This window comes from Callithrix jacchus, chromosome 19 (genome assembly GCF_049354715.1).
Source record: "Callithrix jacchus isolate 240 chromosome 19, calJac240_pri, whole genome shotgun sequence".
Lineage (NCBI taxonomy): Eukaryota > Metazoa > Chordata > Mammalia > Primates > Cebidae > Callithrix > Callithrix jacchus.
In genome coordinates this window covers 11,451,551-11,471,123 of record NC_133520.1, presented here as the reverse complement: position 1 = coordinate 11,471,123, position 19,573 = coordinate 11,451,551, and the positions used below count along the sequence as shown (strand labels likewise).

General features: G+C 39.8%; 1 protein-coding gene and 1 pseudogene across 7 annotated transcripts in view; one reads left to right on the top strand and one right to left on the bottom strand.

Annotated features, from left to right (window-relative positions):
- The window catches only part of LOC128930216 (spermatogenesis-associated protein 17-like), an 80,490-nt gene that overhangs the window by 51,063 nt on the left and 9,854 nt on the right, over positions 1-19,573 (top strand). The gene's annotated exons all lie outside the window — the stretch shown is intronic.
- On the bottom strand, positions 6,280-8,991 carry LOC100395547 (spliceosome associated factor 3, U4/U6 recycling protein pseudogene; annotated as a pseudogene). Its single transcript, XR_013529726.1, has one exon. The product of XR_013529726.1 is annotated as a spliceosome associated factor 3, U4/U6 recycling protein pseudogene (transcript).

The following is a 19,573-nucleotide window of genomic DNA, read 5'->3' as shown; positions in this document are numbered from 1 at the left end:
TAGAGACGGGGTTTCACCATGTTGGTCAGGATGGTCTCAATTTCCTGACCTCATGATCTGCCCACCTCGGCTTCCCAAAGTGCTGGGATTACTGGCATGAGCCACCTAATATAATTTATTTTTAAAAGAAAATGAATGCATTCCTCCCATAGTAGTCCACAGATTTCATTAAATTTCTAACAAAATTCCAGCCAAGTGTTTTGTAGATGTACATAACCTTATTCTAAAACGTATATGGAAAAGCAAAACCCTGAGAATAAATAAAACGACCTTGAAAAAAAACTAGCGTGAAAGAAATCTTTCTGCCCAATATTAAGGTTTATTTTATAGTTACAGTAGATAAGCTAGGGTTTACTGGCAGTGGGATAGACACATAGGCAAACAGGACAGAACAGAAAGTCCAAAAATAGACCACATAATCATACCTACCTTGTCTTTGACAAGGTGCAAAAGCAAATCAATGAAGCAAAGTTAGCCTTTTAAAAAAATGGTGCTAGAACAATTAGATATCCATTGTTACAAATGAACTAAAAATGAATTACAAATGTAAAATGGAATACAATAAAACTTTTAGAAACATAAAAGGAGAAAATGTTTGGGATCTAGGGACAGGCAAAAAGATCTTAGAATTGATTTTAAAAGAAATGATTCATAGAAAAAATATTCAAAAACTGGATGCCATTAAAATTAAAAAGTTATCTGCTGTGAAAAGATTATATTAAGAGAATGAAATGATAAGCTACACATTGAAAGAAAATGTTTTCAAACCAAGTATCTGATAAAAAATGTATCCAGAATACATTTTTAAAAACTCCAAAAATCTCAACTGTAAAAATATAAATAGTCTAATTAGAAAATGGACAAAACACAAGAAAAGACATTTCTCAAGAATATGCAAATGGAAAAATTAAAAGATATTAACCTTTGTTAGTTATTAGGGAAATCCAATTAAAACCTCAGTACACACCTATCAGAGTGGCTACAATTTTTTAAAATAAAAAAACCAAATACTGGTGAAGACAGAGAAACTGCAACACTCATACATTCCTGGTGGAAAGGTAAATAGTACAGCTGCTTGGGAAAACAGTTTTGCAGTTCCCTGTAAAACTAAATATGCAATTGCCATAGGCCCAATACTTAAACCCTTGGGTATTTATTCCAGAAAAATAGAAATGTGTGCTCACATATAATCTGCACACAAATGTTTTACAGCAGCTTCGTTCATAACACCTCCAAAATAGAAACAACCCAGATGTCCTTCAATGGGTAAATGGTTAATGAAACATCATAAGGTGAACTAGTACTCTGCAATCAAAAGGAAATATCACTACATGCAACAACTTGAACAAATCTCCAGGGAATAATGCTGGGTTGAAAATAAGTCAATCATAAATGGTTTGACATAACAATAAAATTCCATTTATATAATATTCTTGGAATGACAAAGTTATAGAAATGGCAAACAGATGAATGGTTGGCAGTTAGGTATTGTGGAAGGGGAGTGTGGTAGAATAGAAGCGAGTGTGGTTATAAAAGGGCAACGCAAGGGATATTTGGGGAGATAAAACTGGTCTGTATTTTGGCTGTGCCGGGAGATACATAAAACTGCACATGTCATAAAATTGCATAGACCAAACACACACACACACACACACACAACACACACACACACACACACACACAGAGTAAATTTGGGAAAATCTGAATAAGATTGATCGCTTGTATCAAGGTCAACATCCTGGCTATGGATGTGATCCTCTCTGTAGCTTCAATTTTCGGTGGAAGTCAATCACTTTGGTTTTAACTTTGTTTTTAAATCTGTTCCAAAATGGCATTTTTAGAATATTTAACAGTGAATACTTATTTAGATTTGTCAACATATTTTGCTAGTTTTATTGCTCACTGTTACTTTTAAAATCTCACTGTTTCCTTGTGAGTTTCGTTTTTACTTGCTGAAGGTAATCCTCTGGTATTTTTTCAGCTGGGTCTGTGGGTAGTAACTTTCTCAGTTTTATGTATCTTAAATTAGCTTTATCCCATATGCTCTATTGAATGATAGTTATATGATTATAAAATTCTCAGATAACAAATGTTTTCCTTCAGGTGTTTGAACATACTATTTCATTACTTTTTTTTGTTAAGATAGAGTCTCACTCTGTCGCCCAGGCTAAAGTGCAGTGCCGAGATCTCGGCTCACTACAACCTCGACCTCCCATGTTCAATAATTCTCCCACCTCAGCCTCCTGAGTAGCTGGGAATACAAGTGCCCACCACCACACCTGGCTAATTTTTCTATTTTTATTAGAGATGGGGTTTTACCATTGTTGGCCAGGCTGGTCTCGAACTTCTAACCTCAGTGATCCACTTGCTGCAGCAAGTGCTGGGATTACAGGCGTGAGCCACTGCGCCTAACATTTTTCTTTCTTTTTTTTTTTTTTGAGATGGAGTCTCACTCTGTCGCTCAGGCTGCAGTGCAGTGGTGTGATCTCAGCTCACTGCAACCTCTGCTTCCCAGGTGCAAACAATTCTCATTGCCTCAGTCTCCCGAGTTGTTGGAATTACAGGTGCCCACAACCATGCCCATAATCATTGCTGGCTTCTTTTGTATTTTTAGCAGAGATGGGGTTTCGCCATATTGGTCAGGCTGGTCTTGAACTCCTGACCTCAGGTGAACTGCTGGCCTCAGCCTTCCAAGGTGCTGGGATTAAAGGCGTCAGCCACCTCACCTGGAATATTTTATTGCTTTTTATCCTAAATTGTCACTGATGTACAAAGTGTGATGTTGGTCAAGCTGTCTTTGGCAGACCACTCTCTAGTACCTTTAATTTTTTTTTCTTTTCTTCTCTAATGTTCTGTTATTTTACCACAATGTATCTAAGAATTTAAAAAATATTTTTTTTTTATTAAAGGCTGTGGCTCACGCCTTTAATCCCAGCATTTTGGGAGGCCGAGGCGAGTGGATCACGGGGTCAAGAGATCAAGACCATCCTGGTCAACATGGTGAAACCCGGTCTCTACTAAAAATAAAAAAATTAGCTGGGCATGGTGGTGCGTGCCTGTAATTTCAGCTACTCGGGAAGCTGAGGCAGGAGAATTGCCTGAACTCAGGAGGCAGAGGTTTGCAGTGAGCCTAGATAGCGCCATTGCACTCCAGCCTGGGTAACAAAAGTGAAACTCCCTATCAAAAAAAAAAAAATATATATATATATATATATATATATATATATATGGACTGCTTTCTATTTAATGAACAGCTTTAATTTTATGACTCATGTTTTCCTGTTTAGGAATTCATGTTTAGAAAAATTCTCAGCCATACTGCTATTGACTTGTCTCTAATCTCTAGCTTGTTTTTCAACTATTAGATGCATATTTTTAACGTTTCTTTCTAGTCACCTTGGCTTGTAACTTCTTTTTTATATTTTTATTTACATTTGTTCTAGGAGTAATTTGTATCTATTTTCCAATTAATTAATTTTCTCTTTAGTTTGTTATTGTCTGCTGTTACATTCATTTACTGAGTTTTTATTTTCAATGAATATATGTTTAAAATGTGGAGGGGTCTCTTTTAAAAAAAATCCTCTCCCCCTCTTTATTTTATATATTCTTATAGTTGCTATTCTCTAGTCTCTTTGAACATTTTATTTTTTGTTGTTTTTTTTGTGGATTAAAAAAAATTCTATTTTAGGTTCAGAATACATGTCTACACCCAAATCCTATCTCAAATTGTAATTCCCACATGTTGAGGAAGCGGCCTGTAATCCCCAAGTGTGGAGGGAGGAACGTGATGGGATGATGGGGGCCATTCACCCATGCTGTTTTGTGATAGGGAGTGAATTCTCACAAGATCTGATGGTTTTATAAGTGGTAGTTTGTTCTGTGCTCTCACACATTCCTACTCTTGCCTGCTGCTATGTAAGATGTGCCTGCTTTCCCTTTTGCCATGATTGTAAGTTTCCTGAGGCTTCCACAGCCATGCAGAACTGTGAATCAGTTAAACCCCTTTCCTTTATAAATTACCCTCTCTCAGGAAGTTTTTTAAAGCAGTGTGAAAATGGACTAATATACTATCCATGAGCATGGAATGTTTTTCCATTTGGTTGCACTGTTGCTTATTTCTTTGAGCAGTGTTTTGTAATTCTCACTGTAGAGATCGTCACCTCCCTGGTTAGCTATATTTCTATGTATTTCATTATTTTTCTGGCTATTACTAATGGGATGTCTTCTTGATTTGCCTCACAGCTTGGATGTTGTTGGTGTATAGCAATGCTACTGGTTTTTATACACTGCTTTTGTGCCTTGAAATTTTGCTGAAGTTGTGTATCAGGTCAAAGAGCTTTTAGGCAGATTATGGGGTTTTCTCGGTATAGAATCATATCATCTGAAATCAGGGATAGTTTGACTTCCTCTCTTCCTATTTGGTTGCCTTTGATTTCCTTCTTTTCCTGATTGCTCTGATCAGGACTTCCAGTACTATGTTGAATAGGAGTGGTGAGATAGGTCATCCTTAGCTTGTTCCACTTTTCAGGAAGACTTGCTTTCAGCTTTTTCCCATTCAGTATGATTTTGACTGTGCATTTGCCTATGAAGAGGCTTAGAGTTCTACATAATAATAGTGGGAGACATTGACATCTAAGACTGACAGTATTAGACAGATCATTGAGGCAGAAAACTAACAAAGATGTTCAGGATCTGAATGTGACACTTGACTAAATGACCTAATAGACATCTATTTTCAGTACTCTCCACCCCAAAACAATAGAATATGCATTCTTCTCATCTGCTAATATTGACCTCACAGTCAGCCATAAAGCAATCCTCAGCAAAACTAAAAAAAAAACCCAAAGTTTACCAACCACACTTTCAGACCACAGCACAATAAAAATAGAAATACATGCTAAGAAAATTTCTCAAAAGCATATAATTACATAGAAATTAAACAATCTGCTCCTGAATGATCTTTGTGTGAACAATGAAATTAAGGCAGAAATCAAGGAATTATTTGAAACTAATGAGAGCAAAGATACAACATACCAGAATCTCTGGGACACAACTCAAGCAGTGTCAAGGGAGATTTTCGTAGCACTAAATGTCCACATCAAAAATGTCCACATCAAAAAGTCAGAAATACCTGAAACTAATAACCTAACACCACACCTGGAGGAACTAGAGAAACAAGAACACACCAACTGTAAAGATAGAAGAAGACAAGAAATAACCAAAATCAAAGCTGAACTGAAGGAAATTGAAAGAAAACATGATACAAAAGATCAATGAATTCATGAGTTGACTTTTTGGAAGAATTAATAAGATAGATTGACCACTAGCTAGACTAATAAAGAAAAATAGAGAGAAGGTACAAATAAACACAATCAGAAATGACAAAGGGAATATTATACTACTGACCCCACAGAAATACAGAAAACCTTCAGAGACTACCAGGAATACCTCTATGCACATAAGCAAAAATCCTAGAAGAAATGGATCAATTCCTAGAAACATACAACCTCCCAAGATTGAACCAGGAAGAAATGTAATCTCTGAACAGACCAATAATGAGTTCCAAAATTGAATTAGTAATAAGAAGCCTACCAAAAAGCAAAAGCCCAAAACCAGACAGATTCATAGCCAAATTTGATCAGATGTATAAAGAGCTGGTAACATTTTTACCAAAACTCTTCCCAAAAATTGAGGAGACGTTACCCCTTTCGATCTCATTTTATGAGGCTAGCATCATGAATTGATGCTAAAACCTGGCAGAGATGCAACGACAAAAGAGTTCAGGCCAATATCCTTGATGAACATAGATGCAAAAATCCCCAACAAAATAGTAGCAAACCTTGTCCAACAGCATATTAAAAAGCAAATCCACCATCATCAAGTGAGCTTTATCCCTGGGATAGAAGGTAGGTTCAACATACACAAATCAATAAATTTGATTTGTTACATAAACAGAGCTAAAAACAAAAACCACATGATTATCTCAGCATGTGCCAAAAAAGGCTTTCAATAAAATTCAGCATCCCTTCACGTTCAAAATTCTCAACAAACAAGGCATTGAAGGAACATACTTCAAAATAAGAGTCATCTATGAAAAACTCACAGCCAATTTTAAACATTTTGAACATACTGGATTTTAGGTTTCTTTCAGATATAGATATATTTTTTGACTTAACAGAAGTTCTGTTTACACATCCATTAGGTAAAGCAAGGTACACCCACTTCAAAACACATCCATATGTGAATGTACATCTGAGTACCATTCAGCAATAAGTTTTTAAGAGAACTTCAGTTTAATAAAGCTAAATGGGGAGAAGGGAAGTTTGCATTTAACATGGAATTAAACAAAGCCAAAAGGCTGAAACTCATGTTTAGACAACACAGGTCACTAATCACTAGGCAAAGAAAACAGTCCACAGCAGGTGGCACAAATAATTCCTATACAAATGTTGCAACTATTCTGCTTTAAGGAAACATAAAACAATGGTTGACGTGTCATTTACAAATACAGAATATAAAAATGCACAGCCCCCTTGAACAAAAATCCAGCAAATGTTTTTAGATGACTTCCCTCAGACCCACCCCCACATTAGGCCATTCTGGTGAATTACTAGCATCTGCCATTTCATCTTTTAAAAGAATGATGGGCACATGTGCTGTCCAGGGTGGAAGACAAGTGTCATATAAAAAGGGGCCAGAGCTGGCCAGAAACATTTGGACAAGTGCGTCTCAAAAACTCTGTGTTCTAGTTTTGCTTCTGTGCCTCAATCCTGAAGATACAAAAGCTGCTTAGGACACCACATCCTGGGCCCAGCCTGCAGAGTGGTCACTTTTCTGCCACTGCCCTCAATATGAGGGAGCACTGAAAGGCTCCTAACTTAGGGCCTTTTCCCCTTTCTGTGAAGCAGAGGAGCCATCTGTGGTTGCGAGTGGGCAGCACACCAGGCCTGTCCATCCCCATGCACTGGTGGGTAGTGTGGGTGGTCCTCCGGGCCAGAGTGAAGTAAGGCATTTCCTGTCTCCCAGAGTCCTGTTCACTTTCTCAGAAACAGCTTGGCAAAATCGGCATTGGACATCTTGGGTGCCTCGGTGGCTGGTGGGGTGGCAACTGCAGGAGCTGGGGCAGGGCCATTCTCGGCCTGAGGAGCTGCAGCACTTGGGCACTGCAGGGCACGAGGCAGTAGAGCCAGCTGCGTCCTTCCCTTCCCCCTTGCTCCGTATGTCTGCGGTGAAGGCATGGGGCCACCTGATGCCTTCCTGGCCTCTGGCTTCTCTGGAACCTTCCTCTGAGGAGGGTTGCTGATTGCCACTTTGATGATACTCTCTTTGATAGTCATGCTGTCCATCTTCATCACAGCCTGCGACGCCTGGGATTCATTTTCATACTCTACGTAGGCCAGGCCCTTTGGTTTGCCAGCCCTATTGGTGACCAGCCTGAGGTCCTTCACGGTGCCATGAACCTTACAGATTTCCTCTAGTTCCTCTTTAGTGCAGGAGAAAGGCAGGCCCGAGATGAACAGCTTGTGTTTCTCCAGGGAAGTGCTGTACCTGAGCACCTTAAAATCGGGATTTTTGCTCTTATCCACACAGGGGGAAACAAACATTGGCCTCCCCTCTACACTTTTACGGTCCATCTCCAGTGCCCGAAGGGCTGATTTCTCTTCTTTAAACTCCACATAGTAGCCTTGGAAATCCCCACGGTGGCTGAAGATGGGTCGGATCTGGACCACCTCCCCACAGGCCTCGAAGAGCGGCTTGAGCTTCGCATCCCGCTCCTGCATGCTATAGGGCAGGTTGCTGACAAAGACGGTGATGCTGTCCTTGCTGCTGTCCTGCAGCACCTTGGGCATGTCCCTCTTCAGGGAGGCTGCCTTCTCCTTCTGCTTCGAAGAATGCTCCACATCTACAACAGCACATTTCCCAGTGGGCCCTGCTTCTGATTCCACGTTTTGTGCTTCTCCAGCTGCAGGGATGCTGTTCTCCACACCTCTGCGTTTGGAAGGCTGCTCTTCTTCATCATCGCCCCACTCCTTCTCATCATCCTCATCTGCTCCGCGCTTATCTGGGCCTCTGGTCTTTTTCTTCTTTTTCAGTGCTTTCTTCTCAGCCAGGGTTCTTTTCCGTTGTTCAGCCTTTTCTTCTTCTTGCTGCACAAGGGCTGCTTCCTTCTCTGCAGCCTTCAATCTCTGCTCGTTGACATGAGCTAACCGGGTTTCAGTTTTCTGAACAGCTATATCCCAATCTTCTAAAGAACCTTCTGTCCTCTCCATGGTGAGCCACACTTCGCAGACATGCTCTGGGTAGTCACTGGTGCACTGGACGGCCCAGTGCAGCGCCTTCCGGCAGTGCTGGGTGTCACATGTGCCCTCTCCAGGTTGTAATACTCTAGCTGCATGTTGGCGTACTTGGCGTTTTCTCTGGTCATGATGCTATCCCAGAGTTCCCGAGCTTTCTGCATGTTACTGCACAGCCGAGCCTCAATCCTAGCCCAGTTCTGCATGATCATGCAGATCCCGCTGCTGATCTCGTCGTGCAGCCACTCCAGCCAGAGCTCTTCAGTCAAGGGAAAGATCTCACTCATCTTCTGCGAGCCATCCTCTCCTTGGTAAGCTCCCCTTCCGGCCGGAGCAGCCTGATCAGGTCCACGTGGCAGTTGTAGCCATAGGCATTGATAGACAACTGCTCCTCAAGCCTCTCAATCTCCAGCTGATTCTCCTCCTCCTCTTCCTCATATTCCCACTCGTACTCCCCTGGGGAGCTCTCCGCGGAGGAAGCCACGGCCTACTCATCCCCATCGCTCTCGCTCACGCCTTCCTCCTGCTGATCCCACCCTGGCCCCATGGGCTTGTACGTGGCAGCGGCCACAGCCCGCGATAACACCTTCCTCCTTGTCCTAGCCGCCTTAACCTCATCCTCCTCTCCGTCAGCCTTGGGCCCAGCCTTGGGCTCAGCCTCGGGTTCTGAAGCCGAGTTTGCAGCTGCCGTTGCCATCTTGCGATTCTAGTGACTCCAGATTTTCTGATTTGTATTTCTTAGGATGAAAATTCTATTTTTTTCTTGGCTATCTCTTTAGACTCTTTCACAATGACTGAATTTCTTTCATAGTTTGAAAATTTTGTGAGCTCAGATAGGCCATTCAGTCAGAGTGTCATGTGTCCAGAACTAATGGAAATGTTCTTACAAAGCAGTTTCCCTTGCCAGTCCCCAGGAGTTTCACAGTTTCAAGAACATTTAATTGTAGTGGTTGCAAATTTTGGAATCTGGATATCTCACCACGTGAGTAGTGGGATTTTAGTCCATCTATTTCATTTGGCCTGGATCTCTGATTTCTCATAATAAATGTTTTTACAAGGCAGGCATGATGACCTATGCCTAAAGACCCAGCTATTTGGGAAGCTGAGGCAGGAAGATCGTTGAAGCCCCAGAGTTTGAGTGCAAGCTGGGCAACACAGGGAGACCCTGTCTCGAAAAAAAAAAAAAACAAAAAACAAAGAAGAAGTCTTTGTATTCACAGAATACAAGCAGTTGGCATTTCCTTTGGGACTCCTGGTTTACATATGAAGCATAGTCTGGCCTCACTCATGCTCCAGAATGTTACTTACCCTCCACTTCCTGAGGGCAGAAAGTTCAGATGCTAGAAATAATGGCCTTAGGGTGTTCCTAGTAAACTTGTAGGCAGGTTCAGTTTTATCATTTACTTAATTTTGAGCTTCCATATTTATTATATAAATTCTTGGTGTTGAGTGTGGCTAAATATTCAAAAATATCGAAAATTATTTTTTTACATATGTTCCACATATTTTCAGTTGGAGAGGGGGATGGCAAACAGTCTTTGTAGTTAAGTTCACCAGCTGAAAACCTATCCACCTGTTTTCGTTCTTTCTGTTGTCATCGGTCTTTAATAAGACCTGTAGCATGTCCTTTTAGGAGGTCATTGATCATTGCTTATAGAGGTGTGTATTCTCCAGCAGTGATTGATTTTCCTGATCTTTTACTACCTTTTTGTTTTTATTGCATTTATTAATAGAGTATATGTAGTTTATTTTTGTTATCTTGGAAAGGGGTATTGTAGAAAGATAGTGTTGGGGAAGATTCAGAGAGGGGCTCTGGGGGTGGCTGGAGGTCTTCTTGGCTCAGAGTATAGCTCTGCATATGTGACTCTCTGTGAACTGGTTTAGCATTTTTGGTTTTATGTTCACAGTGATTGAAATTAGACTGCTTATTACTTAAGGACTCTCTTTCTTTTTAAATCTATGGCAAAGATGGCATCCCTGTGCATTTCCTCATTGAGTTCTACATCTTCTGCCTCTCCATGTTTCCATTCAGAAAATATGCTACAGTCAAGCTTTGCTGCGCAATGTTGTTTACCTCGGCAAGGAAAGAATCACTGTTTTGCTTTTTTTCTACTCAGGATATGTCACCTATTTTTTAGGAAGCATGCACCTGGTATTCTCTGAAATCTGAATCTTCAAGTATCTTGTCTCCATAACGTCTCTTATTCTGATTGAAGTTTTACTATTTTGGTAGCCCTTCTTCATGTGTATTTCTTTCTTTTTTTTTTTAAGAGAAAAAGAAGGGGAAAAAAAGAAAAAGAGGGAAAAAGGAATATTACTTCATTCCTAAAGTGGGTTTCAATAATGGCCGATCAATATTTTGAGTGTTTAAAGTGGTTAATGCATATTTTATGTGTTTAAAATGGAGACCTCTATTGTGTTTATTTGTTCTGGCTCTGAGTTCAAGTCCTGGATATCGTTATCAATTTGTTGTCTCGTTGAATCTAAATCTCATTATGTGTCTTATGTATCTGGGTGTTAAGATCTCTTATTGTTGCATTAATCCTTTTACCCTTGCAACCTTGTAGCTTTGAAATCTATTTTATTAAGTGTGAGAATTGCAACTCCTGCTTTTTATTTATTTGTTTTTGCTCTTCATTTGGTTGGTGAGTTTTTTCCATCCCCTTGTTTTGTGTCTTTGTATATCTTTAGATATTTCATTAGATTTTGTGGATAATGTATATTTTGTGTGTTTAAAATGGAGAGCTCTATTGAGTTTATTTGTTCTGGATCTTAGTTCCAGTCCCGGATATCGTTATCAATTTTCTGTCTCGTTGAATCTAAATCTCATTATGGGTCTTATGTATCTGGGTGTTAAGATCTCTTATTATTACATTAATCCTTTTACCCTTGTATCCTTGTAGCTTTGAAATCTATTTTGTCAAATGTGAAAATTGCAACTCCTGCTTTTTATTTATTTATTTTTGCTCTCCATTTGGTTGGTACGTTTTTTTTTTTTCCAACCCTTTATTTTGAGTCTATGTATATCTTTGGATATACTGTTAGATTTTGTCTGTATCTTTTGATTGGGAGATTTGGTTGATTTAAATTTAGGGTTGCTGCCGTTTGATATTAACTGGCTATTTTGTCCTTTCGTTGATGAAAATTCTTCTTTATGTTAATGCTCTTTACTTTTTGGTGTATTTTTAGAAAGGGTCATACTGGTTGTTCCTTTCTGTGTATAATGCTTCTTTTAGAAGTTCTTGTAAAGCAGGCCTGGTGGTAATAAAATCTCTGAGTACTTGCTTGTTCCTAAAAGATTTTATTTTTCCTTCAAATGTAAAGCTTAAATTGGCAGGATATGAAATTCTGGGCTGAAAGTTCTGTTGATTAAGTATATTGAATATTGGCCCCCACTCTCTTCTAGCTTGTAGGGTTTCTGCTGAGAGATCTGCTGTAAGCCTAATAGGCTTACCTTTATGGGTAACTTGATCTTTCTCTCTGGCTGCCCTTAATATTTTCTCCTTCATTTCGATCTTGGTGAATCTAACGATTATGTGCCTTGGGGTTGGTCTTCTTGAGGAATATCTTTGTGGTGTTCTCTGTATTGCCTGGGGTTGAATAGTGTCCTGCTTTGCTAAATTAGGAAAATTTTCCTGGATAATGTCCTGGAGAGTATTTTCCAGCTTGCATTCATTTTCTCCGTCACATTCAGGTACACCAATCAAGCGTATATTAGGTCTTTTCACATAGTCCCATATTGCTTGGAGACTTTGCTCATTCCTTTTTATCCTTTTTTCTCTATTCTTGTCTTATTGTTTTGTTTCATTAAGTTGATCTTCGACCTCTGATACCCTTTCTTCTGCTTGATCCATTCGGCTGTTTAAGCTTGTACATATTTCACTAAGTTCTCGTGTTGTATTTTTCAACTCCATACGTTCATTTGTATTCCTCTCTATATTGTCTATTCTTTTCAACATTTCATCTAACCTTTTTTCCAAGTTCTTAGTTTCTTTACATTGGGTTAGAACAAGTTCCTTTAACTCCCAGAAGTTTCTTATCATCCACCTTTTAAAGCCTACTTCAGATAATGGAACACAGTCCTTTTCCATCAGGGCTTGTTCCGTTACTGATGAGTCCTTTTCCATCAGGGCTTGTTCGGTTGCTAATGAGTCCTTTTCCATCAGGGCTTGTTCCGTTGCTTATGAGTTCTGATTTTAAGCATACTCAGCCTTCTTAGGCTGTTTTTTTCCCTTCATTGTAGATGACCCGCCTTTCTAATTAGTTTTCTGAGTCGACGTCCGACTTATTGATTCCCAGTGCTGGGATTCGAGCAACCCACTGTGGCAGCCTAAATAGCAGCAGTAAGACTGATGGTGCTCTTCTGCCCGGGAATCTCTGGTCTGGCTTCCCTCTTGAGTCCGCAACAAGCGGCTCTGACTTCCCGGAGCTCCAAACTCCGGTCAGTAGGGGAAGCAGTCCCGTTGGCTCTGCATGAAGAGCTGCTGCGCCGAGACGCCGGCAAAACTGCTGCGGCGGCCACAAGAGTCGCGCTGGCGACCCGTGGGGCTCCTCCACTGGGAATCGGCTGATCGGTGAGTGACGAAAATTCGTCTAAAAGTGTGGTGTCGTCTCGTTCTCTGGGCTTTCACTGGGAGCTACAATCCTGAGCTGTTAGTGGTCGGTCATCTTCGCGTGTGTGTTCGTGTATTTCTTCCTATTTTACTGATGATAGAGTTCTCTTTTATATTTCTAATTGCCTTTGTTACTTTATGAAAGTTTAAGGGAGAAAAAGGTTAGAGTTAATTTTACTATCTTAAAATTGGAAATACATAGCGACCTTTTAAATGTAAATAAGCAGTTTTATAAATGCAATGATAACATGGTACCACAGAACAGACACAAGAAGAATAGTTAATGCAAAAGCAACTGTCGTAATTCAAGGAGAGTATGGGAGCCTAAGAATTACGGACATTCTCAGAGGCAGAGAAGCTGAGACCTGAAAGCTGTGCAGGAATTAATATAGTAACGTGAAATTTTACTAAGATTGGTGCATAGAAATTGACTGAAGAATTGCCTAGGGATAAATCCAGATAGCATAGCAGGGGTTGTGTGCTACGAGGGTATTTAGCATCTAAATACTCTTCTAAAATCATTCTAAAATCATTGAATGGGCTTTCCATTTAATGAGGCAGTGACATGATCACATTTGTGTTTTGGCACACATGTTCAAATGTGGTTTTCATAATGGTTACATTTAAATAGTCTGGTAAGATTTAAAAGTACCAGTTGTGGTTATTCATTTTTCTGAATTACAGTGTTTCTTTTTCTCATAAAAAAAGATAAAACACATGTGTTTAGATTTCTTTTTCTTTTTCTTTTCTTTCTTTCTTTTTTTTTTTGAGACTTGAGTTTCGCTCTTGTTACCCAGGCTGGAGTGCAATGGCGCGATCTCGGCTCACCGCAACTTCCGCCTCCTGAGTTCAGGCAATTCTCCTGCCTCAGCCTCCTGAGTAGCTGGGATTACAGGCACGCGCCACCGTGCCCAGCCAATTTTTTGTATCTTTAGGAGAGACGGGGTTTCACCATGTTGACCAGGATGGTCTCGATCTCTTGACCTCGTGATCCACCTGCCTCGGCCTCCCAAAGTGCTGGGATTTCAGGCGTGAGCCACGGCGCCCGGCCAACCGTTTCTTTTTCTTTTTTTTTTTTTTTTGAGACGGAGTTTCGCTCTTGTTACCCAGGCTGGAGTGCAATGGCTCAATCTCGGCTCACCGCAACCTCCGCCGCCTGGGTTCAGGCAATTCTCCTGCCTCGGCCAGCTTTTAAGCCCAGTCACATAGGCCTTAATTCCTCTGGCTGTTGGCTGATGGTGTTCCTCAGATTCTTGTCACATGGATCTCACCATCAGGCAGCTTACAGCATGAAAATTGGCTTCTCTGGCAAGTGACTGGAGAACATGAGAGAGCACCTAAGATAGAAGGTACAATTGTCTCATAACCAAATGTCAGAAGTGACATCCCATCGCTTTTGCTATTCTGCTTATTTAAAGCGAGAAACTTGGCCCCTCCCACACTCAAAGGGAGGGAATTATGTAATGGAATGAATACCACAGTGGAGATCATTAAAGGCCTTTTTAAAGGCAGTCTTTCACACTGAGTGACTCACATGTTGTATTTCAAAAAGCATGTTGATTTTCAGCATTTTGCCACGGATAAAAGTTACTTTACATTGACGTAGGGCAAGATGTTTGTGTCAGATCTTTTTAAGATTATATTTAGATCTTTAATATTGTCTCAAGGCAATTATGACTTAACCTAATTACTTATACCAGCAACAATTAAGAATTATCCCTGAGTTTCAAAGAGAATATGAAAGACCTAGTACAATCCTCTGTCTTTGGGGGTTAAATCATTTAAAGAAAAAAAGTAGCAAAATATTTTACATGGGGGCGAGCGGCGGGCGGCCTGGGGCGGGGCGGGGCGGGGCGGGAGAGGGGCGGAGAGAAGCCGCCGCCTCTGGGAGCCTGAAAAAGGGGAAACGAGAGCGAGCGAACGATTCAGTCCCGCGGCGGCGCCTCGCTCCAGCCATGCCGAATAAAAACAAGAAGGAGAAAGAATCACCAAAAGCAGGGAAGAGTGGGAAAAGTTCAAAAGAAGGACAAGACACGGTAGAGTCAGAGAGCTGGAGCTACAGAGCTTGAAATTACCACTGAAAAATACTGAAATGTTGGGCCCTTCACTGCTTCCTCATAAGGATACCAGAGGCAACATGGCATGTTAAGCACGACACGTGGCAGATCACTGTGTAAACTGTTTTTCAGGAATACAAATTGGGACACTTCTGTTCTTTTGACCTTTGAGTTGACCCTTAACTTTTTTATTGTTGTTTTTTTCCTCTCGGTCTTCAGCTCACTGCTTCACTCCTAGTTCCACCCGCTTCCCAAATATGATTGACTCATGCAGGTAAATTAAACCATTACTGCACACTTTTTCCCTCTCCTCTCTCTCAGCATTACTCTTAACTTGAATATTTTAACCTGAACAATTTAAATAGGTTTGATATTCCCATGCTGCTTTCAAGCCTCTCTCTTTTTTTTTTTTTTTTTTTTTTGATACAGAGTTTTGCTCTTGTTCCCAGGCTGGAGTGCAACGGTGTGGTCTCTGCTCACTGCAACCTCCACCTCCCGGGTTCAAGGGTTTCTCCTGCCTCAGCCTCCCAAGTAGCTGCGATTACAGGTGCCCGTCACTATGCCCAGCTAATTTTTTTTTGTATTTTTAGTAGAGACAGGGTTTCACCACGTTGGCCAGGCTGGTCTCTAACTCCTGACCTCAGGTGATCTGCCCACCTTGACCTCCCAAAGTGCTGGGATTACAGGTGCAAGCCACGGCATCCAGCCCCTTTCAAGCCTTTTACAATCATGTCGCCTTCACAATGAGCAGTTGCTCCCATTACCCAGTGAACTCACCTTCTAATTGGACAGTTACCCCACCTGGGGCTTCACAGCCTTGAAAGACTTACAGAGCAGGGACCTGTCCAGGGCAGAGAGCCAGATGGTGTGGAAATAATCCCAACAGAGAAAGCATTCAAGAACCTGGCCTCTCAATGACTTAACCCCCTCCTTCAAGTATATGGCAGGTCCTTATAATAAAATCCTGCCTGGCTATTTAGCCTCATAGAAAGCAAGGAAGCCGGCGGCATATGTTGCAGAACTATTCTTGGGTAGAACAAGGGGACATTTGATGGTTTGGGTTTTTCCTTAAGAAAGATGAAGTCCTGGAGTAGAGGATAGACTGATAGAGTGGAAAATGTTTCAGCCTGGGAGTTAGAAAGTAAACATGCGGATTCTTGCTTTGCCATAAATGATGTCACCTAACTTGTGTGACCCTGTTTTCTCATCCTTCAGATGATTTGGTGAGTTTAAGATGAGGCCATTTTTTAATGTATAGGACAGATTGGATGGTACCCTTCTTGAGAGACATTTTCCCTGCAACAGATATGGCAGGATGTATCTTTCAGTGTCCCAAAATTCTGTTAAAGGTCATAACTGCTGCCATGTAACTTTTGCCTAATTCTAGAAACTTCTCTTTGAATGAATGTGTTGATACATGTTTCTTCTCTTTCAGATAGAATGGTTAATTTTGACTTGTTGCTTTTGCATATCTGTCCTGGAAATAAAAATTTTTTCCCAGAAAAAAAAAAAAATATGTTTTGCATTTGAATTGTGTAGGATACCAGACAACATTGGCCTTGACTTCAATTTATCAGCTCTTTTGCTAATAGAAATAGTTTATCTATTTTATAGTTAATAGTAAAAAAAATTGGATGGTGCATACGCAAAAATATATTTTTTAACCAAGAGTGGACCTATTACAAAGATAAATTAGATTGATTAATTTAAGGCTGAGTTTGCACTTAGTAGACATGTTCTTTTGTAACCTCTAGACAGATATGCAAAAACCGCCCCAGGTTATGAATAAGAAAATTATGTAATGAAATTAAAAACTAACTACAGAGTTACAGATTGGTAGCATTAATAAAACATTATTAGCTTGGAGTCAGAGAAGTGACTTAAAAAAAAAAACAAAAAACAACTCTTGCAGAAATTTAAGATCAATGTGATATATTCCCCCAAGTTTAATGCTTGAATATAGTTGCTGATGGTTAGTATTTCATAACAGTAGCTCTGTTTTGAATGTAAATTATGCAAGTTTGTCATTCATCAAAATGAATTAGTTTCTTAGCATGTTGATTTTATATAATATGGTTTGCCTAGAAAGATTCTGTGAATATTATTTTCTATCTGTTCTTTTGTGTAACATGAAAGTTTTTTTAAAGCAATATATTTGTTTGCTTTGTTTTTATTATAACAGCTTTTTTGAGATAAAATCCACACAATATATAATACACCATTTAAATACTATGGATTTTAGTATATTTGTAGAGTTTTGCAACCATCACCACAATCAATTTAAAATACTTTTTTATACTAAAAAGAAAGCTTAGACTGTTTGTTAGTCATCTCCATTCTACTTGTCCCCCTCAATTCTAGGTAACCTTTAATCTACATTCTGTCACTATAAATTTGCCCAGTCTGGACATTTCATCTAAACTGAACCTTTTATGACTTCCTTCTTTCACTTACCATGATGTTTTCAAGGTTCATCCGTGTTGTTCATCTCATATTTCTCTAAAAATACTAGAGCAAATTGGGTCTTTGCAGAAAGCAGAATTAACCTTTGGTGGCTCAAATACAGTTACAGAGAGCTCAGCAGGGGATATATGTATATGTATATCAGTACATAATCCCTTTCTATTGTCAGGCAATATTTCATTATATGAATAAACCACATATTTACAGCTGTTAATCAGTTGACGGGCCTTTGAGATGTTTCTACTTTTCAGCTCTTGTGAAAAGTGCAGCCATGAATATTCACGCACAAGTTTTCTTTTTAACTTTTATTTTAGGCTCAGTGGTACATATATGGGTTTGTTATATAGGCAAATTGTGTGTCATAGGGGTTTGGTGTACATATTATTTCATCGCCCAGGTAATACACATAGTACCCAATAGGTAGTTTTTTAATCCGCAGCCTCCTTCCACCCTGCACTGCCCAGCAGGCCTCAGTGTCTGTTTCCTTCTTTGTGTCCCTGTGTTCATGTACAAGTTTTTATGTGGACATATGTTTTCATTTATCTTGGGTACATCATGAAAGCTTTAAGATAAAAAGTATAAGACATAAAAGATTGAAAATATTGACTTTGGGTTCAGAAAAATGTGAATTTGAGTCATAGTCCTTCCATTTTCTAGCTATGTGACCTTGAACTAGTTGCTTAATCTTAACAGAAATCAGATTTATTCATCTTTATATTGGAGCACCAATATCTATTTGCAGAGTTTTTGTGAAATATGCAGTATACGAAGCACTGAGCTTATAAATGACACTCAACAAATAGTGGCTATTACTATCAAGGACAAGGTAGAGAACTTAAGAGCTAATACCTGTAAACAGGAGAAGGTGAAGAACACTGTTAGTCCACAATGCAAGTCTGACACTCATAGAAAGAGGGGAAGAAGAAGATTGGGAAGAGACTGGGACTGTAATACGTTTCCAAGAAATGTTCAACTAGGCTGATGGGTTGTCCCGAAGTGAAAGTTTCTCCATGAAGGAGTCTGTTGCCTTGCCTGAATGGTCATGCTTTAGTACCCTGTCATCCTCTGTTACTGGCTGGAAGGGACTTGAGGGAGATAGGTTCTTGGGTCGATTTAACAGTACATTTTTAGGGCAACTCATTTTTTTAGAATTTTTCTTCTGTGAAGGTTTCATAATTTCCCAGAATTATTACTTTTATGGGCAATTTACATTCAGTGTACTGAGCAGTCAGTGGACCCTTCAGTTCTACAATATGTTCTTATATTATGTCTCACATAATTTCCTCATTCCATTTTTTTTTCTTCTTTCTTCGTGTGGTTCTTATTGGTTGGATGTTGGACCTCCAGAAGTAATGCACTGAGTCTCTTACATTTTTCTGACCCCTCCTCCAGCTCTAGGCCTTTTCCTTCCATTCTGATTTTGTGAGAGCCTTCCTTCCTACCCTCCTACTGATACTTTTATTTTAGCAATTTTTAACTTTCATGAAATATTTCTAGCATTTTGATCATTTATTTTTTTCATAGCATTTTGTTATTTATTAATAAAATACCTAATATTTCTCTAAAAATACTAAAGGAAATAGGGTCTTTGCAGAAAGCAGAATCTACCTCTGATGGCTCAAATATAGTTACAGAGGCCTCAGCAGGGGATTTTTTTGGCATTCAGAGACCAGCAGCACTCGGAAGGTATTACTACTGCCACCGTTGAGGTATTGAGGGGAAGAAATAGCATGAATGGAACACAGTCAGAGCCAAGACATTCACTCCACCACCTTTGGCTATGAGCTAGACTTCAAAGAATGCAGCTATTGCCAGAGTTGTTTGGCACCAATGGAGACAGAAATGAAGAAATACCCCTAATTTTTTCTTTCTCCTGCACTCTAATTCTCTTTAAGACTAAACCCAACTAGAAACCAGCCAAGATGATACGATCTGCTAGAGTTCATCTTTCTTGGTCACAGTGTAGGGCAGAGAATGTATGTAGAATGGAGTGAAGGTGTGGCAAGTGGAGAATAATCAGCATAGATAATAGTTTGGGTTAAGGTTAAGTTTTATTCTGGTGTCTGTGCTGTCAATTTCCTTCAGGGTGTTTTTTTCCCAAGGGATTATTTTCATTTCCCTTTTATGTTGGAATCTTGCCTCATAC